This window comes from Sus scrofa, chromosome 1, assembly GCF_054392235.1.
Source record: "Sus scrofa isolate SSC_HxYL_T2T_F1_AM1 chromosome 1, Sscrofa_HxYL_maternal_Yorkshire_Landrace_v2.0, whole genome shotgun sequence".
Classification (NCBI taxonomy): Eukaryota; Metazoa; Chordata; class Mammalia; order Artiodactyla; family Suidae; genus Sus; species Sus scrofa.
This window is the reverse complement of record NC_139383.1, coordinates 245087379-245107775: the sequence shown is the minus strand read 5'-3', so window position 1 is coordinate 245107775 and position 20397 is coordinate 245087379.

Here is a 20397-nt window from a genome sequence, read left to right as displayed (position 1 = left end):
AACATTTCTATTTTTGATGTATTTCCATTAAATCTCTATGTCCATTCCTATGTAAGCTCAGTGCTCCTTTCATTCTGTAGTGTTCTGATCTTCACAGTAAGCTATTACAAGTTCTAATTTTTTACTTTTTATTTTTGTCTTTTTAGGCCTGCACCTGTGGCATATGGAAGTTCCCAGGCCAGGGCTGAATTGGAGCTACAGCTGCCAGCCTACACCACAGCCACAGCAATGCCAGATCCAAGCTGCATCTTTGACCTACACCACAGCTTACAGCAATGCCAGATCCTTAACCCACTGAACCAGATCAGGGATCATACCCACGTCCTCATGGATACCAGTTAGTCTTGTTACTCCTGAGCCACAATGGGAACTTCACAAGTTCTTATCCCCACATTTTTCTGCATGATCTTCAGTTCTTTTTATTGGTTCCATCAAATGATACACCACTATTCAGTATTCTAGTTCTGCAGTGTTGCTTGATTATATTTTTAACCACATTTCACTCTAATAACCACTCCTGCATTAAGGATCTTCATAATACAGAATTTTTTTCTTCATTATAACCTCAAACATAGGCTTGTTAGATCCTCTGGTGTAAATGTATTATAAGCCTATTTTTCATTTCTGCAGTTGGCTTTCTTGTGTGTAATCTCTTCACCCTAACAAACATAAGCATCCCAATCAAGAGTATTTTTATCCAGCATTTCAGGTGTAATATTTCATGAGAACGTTTTATATGGCAAAATTAAAGGAATACACTGCATTCCTTTCCATAATACAAATCATCAGCACTCAAGGGAGCTCTATGTGCCAAAATCTATGCCCTTCTGGTTTTCTCCCTGATATTGTTATCAAGTGACCCGTATCTTACTTCTGTGTAAAAGACAGTTGATGAGAAAGACAAAGCTCTTGTTCTTTGGGTGAGTGATTCATTGGTTGATTGCCTAGAGTTTCCCACTTGGGAGCAAATTCCTTCTGTGGTTTCCAGAGCTTGAAGAGACATTAGTTTGCTTTTCAATTTACATGGCCATTCTACTGAATCCACTGTACAGCACTCTGCAATTGTAATAGCCCCGATACATAACTTCACATTTGGAATGTAAAGTGCAACCATTCTTAATAGTTTAGTTTAATGGCCACTCTTTTCTTTCCCCTATGGTTTCTTGTATATTATTTTTTTTTAAGCAGACTGCCATTTTAGTGCCACCACATTCTCCATTTAACATACCCTTTGCAGTGAAAATCCTTTTAAAAACAACTATAGCCCCTTGGAAAGCAAATCACTCAGTATGAGAAAACATTGATCTATGGAAAAAAATGACCCAATGAGCCCTAGTCTGGAGTTTTCCTTTTTATTTTCTTTCCCTCTAAGAAAAGTGAGCCTGATGTATAAGAAAATGCATGAGTAAACGGTCTGAGCCGTAGGGAGAGGAGAGGAGCTATTTAGACCTGTGCGATGGTAGCTTTTAAGGTCCTGGCAGACCATCGCCTGTATATTTGTTTTACTTGAATGACTAGATTTTGAATTAAAGAAACCCTTGTTTTATTGTTTTAAAAAAACCTTATGAAGTTTCCGGTCATGTCCAATTCCTCTTCTTTCTTTCACCCCTTCACCTGGTCCCAGGAATCATAGCCTCCCTGATTCTCCCCTTCAGTGCTATCTTCTGAGATCAACAAAGTAAGAGATCCTGCTCTCAGCTCCTGGCGGGGTTGAGGGGAGCATCCTGATTCCGTTACCAGGGAAACCGGTATCAGATGGGTGCAAAGAAGGTAAAAGGTTCAAACATCTTATTTGAAATAATGAAATAAGAACACATAACTTCCCCTCCCCTCCCCTCCGCTATCTAATGTCAATTTCCATGGAAACAGGATCAGACAAGCCAGCAACTGACAGTAAACTCACGTGTCTCTCTAGGTGGCAGGCATCCTTTTGATATCCTCAAATGCCAATTTGTACAATCCCATGACTTATCATTGGGCTGGAAAGACTCTTTGATTTGAAGAGTGAACAAAATAGAATTCATCCAGCCAAGATGTCTGTCCTTCTGACCTTTTATCGAACAGTAATTCAGGAATACAGTCCAGGTGATTACTACTGCTTTCTATCATCGCCACTTTGTCAATGTGCAGACCCTGTCTACCATGTTTGTCTTTCTAATTTCTTTTCTTTTTTTTTAGGGCCACACCCACGGCATATGGAAATTCCCAGGCTAGGGGTCGAATAGGAGCTACAGCTGCCAGCCTACACCACAGCCACAGCAATGCAGGATATGAGCAGCATCTGTGACCCACACCCCAGCTCTGGCAATGCCAGATCCTTTACCCACTGAGCAAGGGCAGCGATTAAACCTGCATCCTCATGGATACTAGTTGGTTTTGTTAACTGCTGAACCACGACGGGAACTCCTGTCTTTCTAATTTCTGGACTCATGCTTAGCAGCATGATGACTATCTCCTCTAGGCTGTAATTTATTATTATTATTATTATTATTTTTTTTTTTGGGTCTTTTTGCCATTTCTTGGGCCGCTCCCGTGGCATATGGAGGTTCCCAGGCTAGGGGTCGAATCGGAGCTGTAGCTGCCAGCCTACGCCAGAGCCACAGCAACACAGGATCCGAGCCGCGTCTGCGACCTACACCACAGCTCACCGCAACGCCGGATCGTTGACCCATTGAGCAAGGCCAGGGATCGAACCTGCAACCTCATGGTTCCTAGTCAGATTCGTTAAACACTGCGCCACGACGGGAACTCCTGTAATTTATTATATATATAGGATATTTTAACACTTGGAATATGTGGACTTTTCATACTTTCAGAATATATTGAATGTAAATGGCAGTGTTGTTTTTAATCTCTGCATTAGTGCCTAAACATGTGGTCCCATTGTGTATTCACTTATATCCATTTCAGATGTTTTGCCTTCTAGAAGGTATGGACACTCAGGATGAAATCATTCTAGGTCTTAACATCTGCATCTAAATAATCGAAAAGTTCTAGGGCATCACTAGCATCTGTGGAGCTGAATCCCCCACAGGTAAAGGAAATGCTGGTAAAAAAAAAAAAAGCTTCGTCATGGCCTTAGTACAACTGAAGATTTCAAGAGGGGATGGTTATTTTTTGGTAATGTGGGAAAATTGGTAGCAGAAGGGACACTTCCAGAGTGCTTCAAAGTGATTTCAGCCTATACCGTTGCTGCATAGAGATGTTAGATCACTCACAGCATGAATGCTTGTCTTTCCAGTCAGCTTTTGTTAAAATAAAAGTACACTTCAGGAGTTCCAATCCTGGCGCAGTGGTTAACGAATCTGACTAGGAACCATGAGGTTGTGAGTTCAATGCCTGCCCTTGCTCTGTGGGTCAACGATCCGGTGTTGCCGTGAACTGTGGTGTAGGCCGCAGACTCGGCTCGGATCCCACGTTGCTGTGGCTCTGGTGTAGGCCGGTGGCTATAGCTCCAATTAGACCCCTAGCCTGGGAACCTCCATATGCCGTGGGAGTGGCCCAAGAAATGGCAAAAAGCCAAAAAAAAGTACACTTCAGAATCCCATCTACTCTGGACTCCTCTCCTAACATTAGACCGAAATTATTTAGGTTAAATTGACTAGATGTTCACTGTTTATATTTTAAACCTCAGTAGATTATTAGTAGATATTCATTACCATCTATTAATGGTGGTATGAAATACATACACTTAAATTCTTTAGCACAAACCTGCCTGTCTGAAAAAACACATCTGCAGAGCAATACCCCTCTACCGCGAACCAGAGACCACGCTGCCCTTGCCGGCCACGTTCCTCTTAACATCCTGGGCCGAGGGACGCTTTCCTACCCATTAGCCACAACTCAACACATTTTCTGAGGGCGAGGTGTTGAAGAGTTGGTTGGTTGTTTGAATGACTCACATGAGAAAAGTGCTGAAATGGATTTTGGTGCTGGCCTTTCTTTCCCTCCTTGGGGCAGAGAAACATGAAGATAAATCACCAGTTAGCTAATATTTTCACAAGCTAAAAAACATTAAACTTACTACTTTCTCTGCTCCTCCTCCTTTTCTTCCTCAGATTGACCATGCAGTGGGTGAAGCTGAAGTCCCACTTGGCTGATCTAAAGCCCTTGAGGCAGGTATGACTTCTTTGAGTTAGGCTGGGAGATAACAGAAATGTGTATAAATATGCCTTTGATTTGATTTAAACAGAAATTTCATTGTCTGTGCTGTGTGTGGTTCCTTATGTTGGCAATTGACAGCTGTTCAAAAGTAGGTTATTAAATGTCTTGCCTTGCGTAAGTGCAAGAACTTTTGGAATAGCTTCTTGGCACAGTAACAAGAATATCAGGGTCTATCCTGTTAGAATGGAAGATTTTTCTCCTGGCGTCTCCATAGGCTGTTTCACAAGATTCTCTTGTCATCAATATCTATATTCTGAGCTACTCTGGTTTATGGCTATTTCAGTTTTAGGAAATACACTTCTATAATTTGCCAGTAATTGAAATCTTCAAAGTCATTTGGATCAACATTTCAATAATTCCAGCATGTGAGGAAAATCATAGAAGAAATGAGTGCCAGTCAAATAAAACTAGAGTTGATAAAAACATTAGTGCAAACCCTAAAGTCAGTGCTGAGTTATAGTTTATTTTTTGAACTTTAAATAGAAAACAACCACAGTGACATGTAGTCATGTGTAAGCAACACTGCCTGGTGCACTTTTTATTGAATCATAATGTTATTTTAATCACCAGTAGAATCCCAGAGCAAATGCATATTTGCATCACACTCCATAACAAGAAAGGCAAAGGAAATGAGCTTTTTTTATTCCCCCAGCCTATGTAGAAAATCTTTTCTCCATCCAAGACTCAGTGGAAGCATTTGTTACCTAAAAGCACTAGACTTGTCTTTTAAAAATGTAACCTCTCTGGAGTTCCCGTCGTGGCGCAGTGGTTAACGAATCTGACTAGGAACCATGAGGTTGCGGGTTCCATCCCTGGCCTTGCTCAGTGGGTTGAGGATCTGGCGTTGCTGTGAGCTGTGGTGTAGGTTACAAACACAGCTCGGATCCCATGTTGCTGTGGCTCTGGTGTAGGCCGGCAGCTACAGCTCCAATTCGACCCCTAGCCTGGGAACCTACATGTGCCGTAGGAGCGGCCCTAGAAAAGGCAAAAAGACCAAAAAAAAAAAAAAAAAAAAAGTAACCTCTGGGAGTTCCCATCATGGCGCAGTGGAAACAAATCGGACTAGGAACCACGAGGTTGCAGGTTCGATCCCTGGCCTCGCTCAGTGGGCCAAGGATCTGGCATTGCTGTGAGCTGTGGTATAGGTCACAGACATGGCTCGGATCTGGTGTTGCTCTGGTGTAGGCCAGCGGCTACAACTCCAATTGGACCCCTAGCCTGGGAACCTCCATATGCCATGGGTGTGGCCCTAAAAAGACAAAAAGACCAAAAATAAAAATAAATAAATAAATACAAAATAAAAATGTAACCTCTGAAATGTTAGAGGTGAGTATAAAACATATGGAGAGGCCCAAATACCAAATTTGCTAAGTCTAACAAAACAGATAATGTGCCTTTAAAATCTGTGAAAAGAGGATAGATAATATTTGTGTAAAAAGCCATTACTTCATTCAACAGACATTTACTATGTGCAGATAGCTCTGGTAAGTGCTATTTAAGAGACATAATCACACTATGGTTAATGGTTAACATTTATTGAGTACTTACTGTATGTTAGGTACTTTACTAAGTACCCTTTACTTAGTACTTTACTAAGTGTCATATTTCATTTAAAAATAATAAGACATGGTTTCTGCCCTGAAGGAGCTGTGTCCAGAGCCAGGATTAAGGTGAAATGAGGAAAGCACTGTTCTGGGGCTCAAAGTTTAACATAATGCCAAAAATCTCAATGATCAAGATAAATCATGTTTTACTATAATTTTTTTCTGTTTTTATTTTTAAAAGTTTAAATTTAATTTTCATTCGTTGTTGAAATATAGTTGACTTACAATGCTGTGTTAGTTTCAGGTGTGCAGCAAAGTTACTATAATAGTTAAAATACCAAAATTAATGCAAAAATCTGTAATAACGTGGAGGAAATCTTATTCATTGCTGGTGGGAGTGCAAAATGGTACAGATACTTTGCAAGATAGTTTGGCAACTTCTTGCAAAATTAAACATACTCTTACCATTTGATCCAGCAATCCAATGCTCTTTGGTATTTATCCAAAGGAGTTGAAAAGTTATGTCTACACACAAACCTGCACATGGATGTTTATAGCAGCTTTATTCATGATTGTTGAAACTTGGAGCAACTAAAACATCCTTTAGAAGGTGAGTGTATTTGATAGTTAATTTTAAGTGTCAATTTGACTGGGTCCCAGGGTGCCCAGATATTTGGTCTAACATTATTCTGTTGTGTCTGTGAATGTGTTTCTAGAAAAGATTAACATGTGAATGGGTAAGCTGAGTAAAGGAGACTGCCCTCCCCTATAGTGGGCTTCATTTAGTAGGTAAGGGCTTGACGACTCAGTGAGAATTCTTATTCTTTCTGCCTATCTGTAGGCTGGGACAGTCTTCTGCCTTCAAACTCTGAGTTGAATGGGACTACACCATCGGCTCTCCTGGGTCTCTAGGTGCTGACTGCAAATCTTGAGATTTCTCAGGCTCCATTGCTATGAGAACCAAATTCCAAATAACCTACTCCTCCCACCCCCGCCCTATGTATATATTGGTTCTATTTTCCTGGAGAACCCAGAACAATACAGTAGATAAACTGCAATGCTTCCAAACAAAGGAATACTACTCAGCATTAAGAAGAAATGAGCTGGAACTCCTGCCCAAGGGGATCAGCAGTGTCTTGGAAGAGCTGGGTCACAGGTTAGATCCCTGGCCCAGCAAAGTGGGTTAAGGATCCAGCATTGCTGCAGCTGTGCCTTGGGTTGCAACAGCAGCTGGGACCTGATCCCTGGCCCGGGAGCTCCAAATGCCTTGGGGTGATCAAAAATGAAAAAGAAAAGAAAAGAAATGTGCCATCAAGCCATGAAAAGTCATGGAGGAAACTTAAACGCTATTCCTAAGTGAAAGAAACCAATCTGAAAAGGTTACATACTTGTATGATTCTAGCTATGTGACAGTCTGGCAAAGGCAAAACTTTGGAGACAGTGAAAAGATCAGTGGCTGTCAGGGGGGAGGGGAAGAGGGAGGGATGAATAGGTGGAACACAGAGGATTTTTAAGGCAGTGAAAATGTTCGAAACTAAAACAATGGATGCATGTCATCATACTTTTGTTAAAGTCTATGCAGAATGTATACCAAGAGTGAAGCCCAATGTAAACTATGGATTTTGAATAGTAAAGATGTATCAATGTAGGTTCATCAGTTGTAACAAGGTACCGCTTGGGTATGGAATGTTGATGGTAGGATAGTGGGGAAGTTGTGTTTGTGTGGGAGCAGTAGGTATATAAGAATTCTTTGTACTTTCTACTCTATTCTGCTGAACCTCAAACTATTCAGGAAAAATAAAATCTATGATAAACACAATATGATTTTAAATAAAAGCATATCCAACACTGTTCTTGCACATTGCTGCCACTTAATACTGGTCATGTTGGATCTGATCTTTACTTAAAACACTGATGATGTGTTCATCATGGATTTTTGACATCAATTTGTTTTAATATTGCTTTAAAATATTTATACTTATTACAGATTTTTCTGTCACACCCTTAAATTTTTCTGTCCCTGATGTGTGCATCTCTCACTTCTCCCTAGTTCTGGTTCTAAGTATGACCGATGTTCCACACACAGCTAATTATAAAATAAAGTAACAAATGATGCATTCCATTGTGGTAATTGTAGAGTCTCCAAAGAGAGGTGTAAAAGATGTTCCACGGAAGACATGGGAAGAAAATATTGACGTACACAAATGTATGTGTATAGATATATGCATATACATTTGTTTATTTATTTGTAATCTACAATAATAATGTAAGGCTTACTAATACATAAAGCAGGTTTAATGATATAACTGCTACTCGGTCCATATGTCAGCAGGCCACATGTTCCATTCAGTTCACAAAGTGTCCCAAGGAATGGCAGGGGTAGTGGAGGAGGCTTGGCAATGGCATCCTAATAGCAAATTGTGATGTGTTGTAGATTCCATGTGAAAGGCAAGTGGATTTCTATATTAAGCCATCTAATTTTTAGCAACTAACACATACCACTTGTGCAGGTGACTTAAAAACTTTCCAGCAGTTGAACTGGAGGTTGACAATAATACTAATGATGTAAACACAAGGAACCAAAATTCTAGTGCTGCCCCTTTTCCTACCTGGAATATTTGGAATTCTTATAAATTATGAGTTAAAAAAAATGGGGATTTCCAGAAGAAAAATTCCGAATTATCAAGAAGACTCTTTGAAAAAAAAAAGGTTTACTTCCACTCTGGTTAGGGACACACTTCAACTTAAGGTGTTGAATTTTTTGTTAAACGATTAGAAATGGGGAGGAATTCCTTGTCTCTTCCACTACCACCTCACTGCCAGATAGGGGAGTGTATGATTAAATTAACACCCCCCCCCAAGGATTATTCCTTCCTATGACCATGCTTCTTTGTAATATGATGTTGCTAATCCCATCAATAGCCAGGGTGTATTTTTTTTGCTCTCTTGAATTTGAGCTGGCCTCATGACATCCTTTGAGTAATAAATGGCACATGGCAGAAGTGACATTGAGCAAATATCTCTGGAGACCTTTTAGCTTCCAGTCTTACCCTCTCAGAAGTCCGAGATCATCATTTGTGAAGAAGTCTGGTCTAGTGGCCTGAGGGATGAGTGCTCACTTAGAGGAAGAGCTCCAGGCAAAGCATCAGACAACCGTACCTGCATGAGACCAGCACAACAATGACTCAGATGGCCAACCAACAGAATTATGAAAATTAATAAACCATTGCCTCAAGCTAGTAAGTTTGGGGTAGTTTGTCTCACAGCAGCAGATAACTGAGACAGGTGGTCTGTTAAAAATAGAAGCTATTCTCAGAGTATTCTAGCTTCTGTAAGAAAACAGGTTTAGAAACAATACAACCTCTCCTCTATGCTTGGTACAGCCCTGGTCTCCTTATGGGCATTGTGAACAGCACTCTGCTTGGAGGGATCAGCAAGTCTTCTAGTTGGATGGGCAACAAGACCACTCAGGACCACATGGTATTCTGGAGTTGTTGAGCTGCAGGCCTTCCTGTGCTTATTGATTTTTTTCCTACAGGATGATGGTACATACATAATCATTCTAACCAACCAGATAGCTTGAAAACACCTATAGTCCCAAGGAAAAACTAAACCTAACATCTCTGTGCTAATCACAAAATGTTTGGTGCTGATTCAGATAATATTTGAAGGATTTACAGACTCTGGAGGATGCACCCTTGATTAGGGTTCTTCACTTCCTAATCGACTGCCTCTGGAGTAGGGATTCTGGAGCAGGGTTTGTGCTAACTCACAGCAACCATGGAGGCTGACATTACCTATGTGCATGTGTGGATCACTGATTTTATTGAAGTTTCTTCCTTCGCCTCTTTCTTCAGGCAGCAACCTTAAACCTAAGTATAACCCTGTTTTATGCAAGGTACTGAGTTGAAGGAGGGTAGGACCTTGCAAGGGAGAGGGGCAGGGTGGGTGATGGAGGCTGAGAGGTCGCCCAGGGGCCCATCTATGAGATGTCAGGAAAAAAGGAAGAAGGCCTGGACTGATGTTTGACTCCCACTCGGTGTTTTTATTTTTATTTTATTTTACTTTTTTTCTTTTTTTCTTTTTAGGGCCACACCTGTGGCATATGGAAGTTCCCAGGCTGGGGGCTGAATCAGAGCTGCAGCTGTTGGCCTACACCACAGCCACAGCAATACCGGATCCTTAACCCACTCTGAGGCAAGGGATCCAATCCACATCCTCATGGATACTAGTCAGGTTCATAACCCACTGAGTTACAATGGAAACTTCCCACTCAGTGTTTTCAAATCTGTATTTCACAATCTTCTTCAGGTTGTGGCACATGCGGAAAACGAAAGTGTTCATCCAATACAGTGGGGGAAGCCAGGGGCTGCTTATGCGGAGTATCGCAGCTACTGTGGGGACATGTCATTTCCCTTGTATGTCTTGGATCAGCCATGGGAAGTCCTGGCTATTTGTTTTTTTGAGGGTTTTTTTTTGTCTTTTTGCCTTTTCCAAGGCCGCTCCTGCAGCATATGGAGGTTCCCAGGCTAGGGAAGAGCTGTAGCTGCTGGCCACAGCAACAAGGGATCTGAGCTGCATCTGTGACCTACACCACAGGTCATGGCAATGCTGGATCCTTAACCCACTGAGCGGGGCCAGGGATTGAACCTGCAACCTCATGGTTCCTAGTCGGATTCGTTAACCACTAAGCCACGATGGGAACTCCCTGGCTATTTGTTTTTTAAAATAGAGCCCTCCTTTATGGCATACACATGTAATTAAACTAAATAAACATCAACCATTTCAGTAATCTGTAGAAAAGTTTTCACTACCCTCTAAGATCCTGGGAGACACTGTAGGCTGGGCACAGCCATGACTGCTCTGTACCCAGCCACATTTAGTCACAAAAACTCAGTAGGAATAGCAGAAGAGTGTAAGGAGACTAGTCTAAATCAATGGGATTGAAAAGTTGCATACTGTGGAAAAGATGGCTTTATTACTTCTAAAAATTCTACAAAATTAGACACAAAAGTCTAAATAGCTACTCCTGGTATGGGATGAATAGATACACAGCACTATATATAAAATAGGTAAACAAGAAAGATTAACTGTATAGCACAGGGAACTATATTGAATATCTGATAATAACCTATTATGCAAAAGAATCTTTAAAAATATGTATAACTGAATCACTTTGCTGTATATCTGAATCTAACACCAAATTGTAAATCAACTATAGTTCAATTGAAAAAAAAAAAAAGCTACTCATGGGTTAAATGAGAAGAGCTAAAAAGAGACCTATAATTCTCAATGAAATCAGGAACAAAATTGTCCCAAGTTGCCAAACTAGCTGTCTCACTTTAGTTGGGTCTGAGTAAAATTCAGTTGGGAGGGTCAGGATGGGAACTGCATACACTGAGAGATTGCCATGTTCCAGAGACTTCTATATCTCATCAGATTCCCTTTAGCATACTTGACGTAGGCTGTCTTATCTCCCATCTTAAAACTGAAACCCTAAACCAGAAGCCCAACATCAAAATTTCCCTGACTCCACACCCTCAGGGGTGCTGTTCTGTTTGTCTTCTTCTTGCATCAGTTCTTTCCAGAATACCTCCATACCAGTTGCCTCTGTTTCTTCACCTCCAGCCTCAGTTCAACAGATTCATCAGGCTTTTAATCCCAGCCACGCCTCGGAAACTGCTTTTGACGAGATCTCCAATGCTCTCCTTGCCAAATCCATTGGCCAATTCTTGAGTGTTTTCTTGTTCAGCCTCTCAGAAGTTTTTTAAAACAGTTGATTACTCTGTCCTAGAAACACTCTCTTGTCTTGGCTTTGGTGACAACAAACAGGTTGCCTCTTGTCTCTGTGGATGCTGTTGTCTCCTTACTGGCACTCCCTGTTTCTATACTACCCTCCAGCCACACTTGCCTTCTTTCTGTTTCTGAAACTTGCCAAGCTTGTTCGAGTTTGTTCAGTGCATTTGCACAAACAACTCCCCCTGACTGGTGGCCACCTGGAGGTTCTGTCTCATCATTCAGCTCAAATATCACTACCTCAAAGAGTCCCTGACATCACTATGCAAAATTAATCTTCCCCTCATCCAGTTTTCTTATTGTTTTATTTTTTCATGTATGTGTTCTGTCTTAAGTCCTTATTTGGGAACTTGTTTACTGTTTTTCTTCCTCCTCAAGACTGTAAATTCCTTGAGAGCAAACTTAGTATCTGCGGTAAGCTGAAGGTATACGCATGACAACCAGCCTCTTCCATGGGCTCCTGCTACTCCTGCCTCCTGGTAGTCAGGCCCTTGTGTTGCCAGGGCTCACCTGAGTGACCAGAATACTAAGAAAGTGACAGTGTGGGACTTTCTGCCTTGGTCTCTCGGGTGGCTTCCCTTGGGGGAAGCTATGTTGTGGGGTCACTCAAGTAGCCCAGATCCAATTTGCCAGGCTTGTGAGTCATCCTAGAAGCAGATCTTTAAGGCTTAGTCCAGTCTTTGGTTGACCTCAGCCTGCCAATATCTGACTACGATCTCATCAGAGACCCATAAGCTGAGCCATAACTGCCCAGCCCAGCCAGCCCTAAATTCCTGATCCTGAGAAAGATCGAGAGATAACAAATGAGTATTGTTTTAAGCCATTACGTTTTGGGATGATTTGTTATGCAGCATTAGATAATTCAACATTTTAATTTCCTTGAAGAGGATGCTCACTAGCAACTAAATTTCTGCCCTTCAATCATATTTGACTTCAACATGAATCCACATAATGTCACCAACCTATCAACAATGTTTATTGATCACATGCTGTATAGCAAACACTCCTGAGCTGGAGATGCAGAGTTGAACAGCTTATGGCCCTCATCTTGAGTAGCTCTTGATATAATTTAGGAGATGAAGAAGAGCATGAGAAAAGTTAACAACAGAGAGAGTAAAAAGATAATGGGTTTCAGAGGAAGGCGGTGGATCATAGGGTTTGCCTACCATGGGAAGTTTTCATAGTAGAGATGATCAGGGACCATCTATTTGTGGTTCAGAAATGCAAGAGTACATCAGAATCACCTGAAGAGCTTGTTAATATTCAGATTTCTAGACCTTATCCCCAGAATCTCTGCTTCAGTCAGTCTGGGGTGGGGCTCAAGAATTTGCATTTCTAACAAGTTCCCTGATGCCACTGGTTCAGGGACCAAACCACTCTGAGAAGCATCTAGATGCCTGCTTCTCAACGTGTGGTCCACACAGCAGCAGCATCAGTATCTCCTGGAAGCTTGTTAGAAATGCAGATCCTCAGGCCTCACCCCATATCTCCTGAATCAGAATCTGCATGTCAACAAGCTCCCCAGGTAACTCACATGTACATTTAAGTTTAAGAAGCACTGCTGCAGAGGCAAGGTCCTTTTCTCTTCAACAAGCTGGATGAAGGCTGTATTTGCTGAGCATATCTAAGGTTAGGCATGGCCTGCATGTATGAAAGAACCTTCTCTATGGTCAGCTCATTTTGGTTTCACAGATTTTCTCAGGCAGACCATTTTTTTCACTTATTTATTTATTTATTTGTTTATTTATTTATTTATTTATTTTTTAGGGCCCCTCACCCAGCATATGGAAGTTCCTAGGCTAGGGGTCGTATTGGAGCTGTAGCTACTGGCCTATGCCACAGCCACAGCAATTGCAGGATCTCAGCTGCATCTGCGACCTACACCACAGCTCACAACAGTGCCAGATTCTTAAACCACTGAGCGAGGCCAGGGATCAAGCCTGCATCCTCATGGATGCTAGTCAGGTTTGTTAACACTGAGCCACTAAGGGAACTCCACTCATTGATTTTTTTTTTGCTGCAGCTTGAGTCTCCCTCATTAGCTCTCTGCAGGTAATTTTAATTCATTTTGATTCATTTCCTCACCAGCTTGGCATTTCTCCCTTGGCACTAGGCAGTGCAACTAATTGTGCTTGCCTGTGAGTGACACAACCATGAAAAACTGCAAAAAGTCACAGGGATACTGCCCTGGACAGAAGTATAGAGGACTGGATGCCTTCTAGAAAGCCAGGGAATTTGAACCTAGACAGGCGTGGGGGCCTGGTAATGTTCCTGCTGCTTGTTAAGTGAGAAGCTGGTGACAAAATGAATGTATCTGTGGCAATGCTTTGAACATAACTGAAAAATTCTGTGTTAACTCGTGGAGGAACGGGCTGTTTTCCACTGGTGATTATGAGATAGATGTGGTGACATCAGCCGCTCTAATGCTCAGCCCAAGAACTTTTATCTTGTGCCTTTTGGGCTCACACAGGCCAAACTGCTCCCACCAACAGAGGAACTGCTGTGTCTGCATTGTCACGTCAACACATGAGGAAAGAAAACGCTGTTCCTCAAATCTGCTGGTCCCAAATTTTCCTTTTTTCTTCTCTCTTTTTTTTTTTTTTTTTTTGTGGGTTTTCATATTTTATCCCATTGACTGAAATCACGTTAGCTACATTCTTCTGGGAGTAACAAGCTCTCTTTAAAGAGGCTTTCCCCGCTCCTCACCTCCACCCCACCTTAGTCTTGATAGTTTCCAAACTCATCAAATTGTGTACATTAAATAGGTATAGCTCTTTGTATGTTAATCATATATCAATACAAGTGGCTTTAAAAAATAGAGAAAAGGGCATTTTCTCCCCTTCATACAGTAGTCTTTTAGCAAACATTCCTTGTCTTTAGGTAGGCAAAGATGATTTCCTTAAGGAGGAGAGAGACACTTATTTTCAAAAACTAAAAGAGCATGATATATGTTATATATAAATACCGCTGAATTTATACAGCCATTCATTTCCCTTAGGCAGAGCTCCCCAAATTTTCTCTGTTCATAGCACCACAGGTCAAAAGAAATATCTAACAGTTCCACCTATGAAGTAGTTAGGTTCAAACAGCTTATAATACTTGCGTCCTATAAACTTGGTAGCCACTTAAAACAAATATACATAAATCACAGGGAAAAAAACTTTAGATGACCATGCTTACTAACGGGATGTGTGCACCATTTGGGGAACTCTACAACTTCTCAGGTTTTGGAAGCAGGTTGAACACTGTCACTCTTCATTTCCTGTTCCATATTGATTTTTTCGATCTAATGTTAAAAACTGTAAATGAGCTCAGGTTAGTATTTTGTACAATGTCTGGCAGTTGTTGAATAACTATGTTTCCTTTGAAATGTAAAGTATCTCCTGGTGTCCCTGAGTTTGCTGGGGTGCCACAGGAAACCATGCCATGAAACCTTATGCAAATGTTGCAGAAATATGCACCTCAACCCTGGAGCCTCATATTGCCCAATCTCCTCATGGACTCAAATTTAGGGAAGAACAGTTCAACAGAACAAATGAAGTTAAAAGTAGTTCTTCCTCCACCCCCTGTTGTTGAGATGCATTACCCCATTTTTCTTTTTCTCTTTTTCTTTTCTTTTCTTTCTTTTTCTTTTTTTTTTTTTTTTACTCATTTTAAGGTCTCTAATAGTGCAGTGTAAATAATTTTGTTGGTTCAGAATTATTTTTTGTTATATTTATTGGAACATACATACAGTAAAAAGAACATTTGAACAAATAAATGTCAGCTTTATGAGTTTTACAAACACTATCCTCATTTGTGCTGGATGATTCTTTGTTGTGGGGGCTGCATCCCATGCCATGTAGGAGTTTAGCAGCATCCCTGGTCTCTACCTTCTAGGTACCAGCAGCATGCCCACCCAAGTCATGATTGCCAAAAACATCATCAAACGTCATCAGACATGTCTGCTGCGTCAAAATCATCCCCAATTAAGAAGCACTGGTCTATTCTCATGTAACTACCACCTTAGGGTTGCCAGATTTAGCAAATTCGAGACAGCTGGTTACCTTTGACTTTCAGATAAACAAGTAATTTGGGGGACATTAGTTGTCCCAAATAGTTAACTGAGTTTCCTATAGTTTTATCTGACAAGCCCCCCCATTAAGATGTGAAACATTTCTAGAACCCCAGAAGATCCCATTGTGCTTCTTCTCTGCCGACACTCACACCCCAACGGGGGCGCCATTTTTTTTTTTTTTTTTTTTGGTCTTTTCTAGGGCCACACCGGGGGCATATGGAGGTTCCCAGGCTAGGAGTCTGTACCCACGGCCTACACCAGAGTCACAGCAACACAGGATCCGAGCCACGTCTGCGACCTATACCACAGCTCATGGCAAGGCCAGATCCTTAACCCACGGAGCGAGGCCAGAGATCAAACCTGCAACCTCACGGTTCCCACTCGGATTCGCTAACCACTGAGCCACGACAGGAATTCCGGGAAGCGCCATTTTGGAGGAAGTCAGTCGTTGCAGTTCTCGAGAGATTTCCCCACAGTAACACTTGACAAAGCCGTTCTCACCTGTTAGCCGCTTTTGCTCCCACCGCCTTTCCAAAGCCGCTTACCTGCTCATCGTGAATAATCTCCTGGACTCAACCATTGTACCTTTTCAGCTTCCCTCCCCCTCTTCACTCTCAGTGACCTGCCAGCTCCTCCTTTAACTCCCTTTTTGTCCTGCACGGTCTCCCTGTGCTCTGGAAACAAGGCAGAGCTGATGAGCAAGCAGATGGCATTCTACTGTCCTGTTGCCTCTTTCATGCTGTCCCTGCTATGCTTTTTTTGGATTCTGCATCAGCCCTAAAGCGACAAACTAGTTCCAAGCGAGAATTAGGCTGGCAGAAACCATCTTCTCTGGAGGGTAGAGAGGGGTTTGGAGGCCGTGTTAGAAGACAGGCCATCCTTGCTGGCTTGCCCAGTGGCTGTCAGGCTGACATAACCTCTGGAACCTTGTATCATTGGGCCTTTTCTCTTGCATCTAACTATGGGATGAGACCAAAGCACAAGGTCCTGTGTCCCTCATTCTGGAAATTGGAGCAAGCTACCAGCCTCCTTTGATTAGCTTCTCTCTACCACGCTCATTTTTCATGTTTGTTCACACTGGAATATTTTGTTTTTCTGTACTTAATACATAAGTGCCATATCAGTCACATCTTATAGCTCATTAATGGAACAACTTCCACAGGGTGGAATTTGCAGAAATTAAGTGAAAGTTGCTGAGAGTTGCTGTCATGGATGAGGTAAGAATTTTTTTAAATTTTGTTTTATTGAAGTATAATTGATTTACAGTGTTATATTAATTTCTGCTGTACAGAAAATTGATTCCATTATACATTCTTTTTCATATTCTTTTCTATTATGGTTTATTACAGGATATTAAATATAGTTCCCTGTGATATACAGTAGGACCTTGTTGTTTATCCTTTCTGCATGTAGTAGTTTGAATCTGCTGATGCCAAACTCCCAATCCACCAGCCCCCTTGGCAAATGCAAGTCTGTTCTCTATGTCTGTTTCTGTTTCATAGGTAAGTTCATTTGTGCCTTTTTTAGATTCCATATATAAGTGATATTATATGGTATTTGTCCTCCTCTTTCTGAGTTACTTCACTGTGTAGGATAATCTCTAGATGCTGCAAATGGCATTATTTCAGTCTTTTTGTGGCTGTGTAATATTCCTTTTTCTACATATACCACATCTTATTTATCAATTCATCTGTTTCTATGTCTTGGCTCTTGTAAATAGTGCTGCTATGAACGTACAGGTGCATGTTATCTTTTCAAATTATGATTTTGTTTGGATATATGCCCAGGAGTGGGATTGCTGAATCATATGGCCACTCTATTTTTAGTTTTTTGAGGAACTTCCATACTATTTTCCTTGGTGGCTGCACCAATGTACATTCCCACCAACAATCTAGGAGAGTTTCCTTTTCTCCATATACTCTCCAGCATTTGCTATTTTCAGATTTTTCTTAATGATGACCATGCTGACTGGTTTGAGGGCATACAAGGTAAAAATTTGACACTAAGAAGTAAGCCATGGGAGTTTCTGTTATGGCGCAGCAAAAATGAATCCGACTAGGAACAATGAGGTTGTGGGTTCAATCCCTGGCCTCGCTCAGTGGGTTAACCATCTGGTGTTGCCATGAGCTGTGGTATAGGCTGGCAGCTGTAGCTCCAATTACACTCCTAGCCTGGGAATCTCCATATGCCATGGGAGTGGCCCTAAAAAAAAAAAAAGAAGAAGAAGATGAAGTAAGCCAGTAAGCCATGACCTTTGCTTGGTGGATGTGAGTCAGGGAAGTTTCCAGAGAAGGTGATACTTGAACTCAGATTTTTGCCAAATGGTTTCAACTGAAGTGTGTTCTAAGTGGAATTTAAAAAGTTTAGAGAAAAGGTAGATATTTCAGTATGATTCTGTGATGGGAAAAGAGTAGAGCAGGGTTGCCTGGACCCTGGTAGGTATTTGGGTAGGATGGTGATACAGATGGAGTGAAGGGGACCAATAGAATCTGGTCAAGTTTTCGTTTTAGACAGCAGCTCTGTGGAGGCAGAAGGTTCAATTAGAAGACTTGTAAGTTAGGTCAAAAGAGCCATTCACCTCTAAGTATGAATTTATATATACCCATTATTTCTCTCCAAAGCTCTAATTGACATTAGCAATGAGGAGATGGGAGTTTTACTGAGGCAGTGAGGAGACAGGAGGATATTCTGAGGCAGTGGGTACTGCCCTGGAGTTCAGGCTTAGTGGAGGGGATGTGCCTCGCAGCAGAGGAGCCACCTTTGGCACCTTTCAGCCACTGAACGAATGCAGTTGAGGCAGGGAGGAAGGGGGTGGGCTTAAAGAAAGGATGGAAAGAACAAAGATGGCCCAGGTCATGGATCAGCTTGGGGTCAGTGGCAGCCATGTTGATGAGTAAATGCCAAAATGGGATTGTCGGGGATGCTCAGACACCAGAGTTACAAAGGTGTGACATCTCCTGAACATTTGTTCTCATTCTCATTCCTATTAGTGTGTCTAGGAATGAGTCTGAGATTGAGAGAACAAATAGTTTAGAAATTAAGTAATCAAGCCCTCTGTGGAGGCAGTCCCCTGTGGTGCCTCGTTTGATTAGTTTAGTAGAAGCAGGAGACAGTGGTTTACAATCGCAGTGCACAAGGCTGCTCTCCCAGAAAGCCCAGAGTTCCTGGTAGGGGAAAAATGAGCTCGCAGGTTGGAAAGGTCACAAGGAAAGTTACCCCATAGCATGGAAAACTGAAAAATGACTTGTTACATCCCTTGTCATGGGTCTAATTTGTTTAAAATCAAATCCATCTGTTCATTTCACACCCTTTGTCCCACTTCCTTGCTGCAATCCACAGTGGATTACTCCATTACTTTAAAAACTGGCTGCTCTGACAATAAGCTAATAACTTATTTTGTGGTTAACTGCGTCAAGATATTCTGGAACATAACCAACACTTTTCCTCTCTCTCTCTCCCTCTCTCGTTCTTTCTCTCTTTTAATGGTCAACTTAGTGCGGCATATTGACCGAGAAAAATTTTTAAATTTCTATCACAAAACATACTGTTTACAGGCTCTGAAGTGACGTGATTGGGGGAAAAGGTTTTCTGTCACTCCACCAGGCCCCCCCCCACCCCCCACCTCAACCTGCAAACCACTCATTTGCCTCCCCTGTGCCATACATTACAAAAGACTTCCTGGCTCAATTGATTCCGTTTATGATCTCCAAATCTTAATTTCAAATGAAGCTTGCTCCTTTTCAGGAAAGAATTATCTTCTATGCAATAAACCAGAGTCCCCTGAGGCATCACATTTGAGATGCATCAATTCCCTTAAGGTCTCCTAACCCATTAAAATATGTACAGTATTTCTGGTTAACTAATGGATCATTGGAGAAATGGGATTGCATGCAAGATATAATTCAAAGACATGAACTTGGGGTTGTTGGCCAATCCATTCATAGGAACATTTGCTGATTGGGAAAATATTTTATTTTATTTTTTTTGGCTTAATCCTTTGCCAGACCACACAAACTAGCGAAGGTCGTTATTTTTGATTCGTTGGACCTAATTCTGAAGACAAAGCAGCAATGGAATTTGTGATTTTGTCACTGCTCCTGATTAAGAAATGACTGGCTGGCATTTAAACTCAGATGGATCTGCACAGTCCATGGGTATTACGTTTTTTCCCTCCTTATTGAGTGCAAACTATTGCTAGATGTTATCTTGCATTCATGCCTGTCTTCTGAAGAGCCAAACATTTTGGAAATATAATATTTATGAAATTGGATATGAAAATGGCAAGTGCTTTAAAGCTGAGGAATGGGTGTTGAAAGATCCCAGCACATGCACTCATAGTAATTTTACATTTTTCATTACTGAGGTAATTAAAAAATTCCTTAGGGCTGAATTATAGTAAAATTTTATGTATCTTTCTACTAAGCATAAACTAATTTTCTTTCCCACTGGACAGCGTTAATTTAAGTGGGAAATATTTTTAATCCTATCTCATTTATTCATATTATGAAAAATTGCAAGCCTTACTGATTTTACTCAACATCATGTCTTTCTAAATATTCTTAGATTCAGTAACTGATATGCATTTATTATTAAAGGTAAGCAAAAATGAAAGATGGAATTTTTCGTCTAATCAGTGACCTTTCCTAGTTCATTTCTAATTCTTAGGTGTTCCCAGAAAAGTCGTAGGGTCTGAACACTTTGTAACAAAGTCCATGAAAGTCATGAAAATGCCTTCATAAATTTTTCTTTTAACTTTGTGATTGAGGCATATACAAAATGCTGTGTGATCTTAGACTAAGTCCTTAACGAAGCTAAGAAATTTAATGAGCTATATTC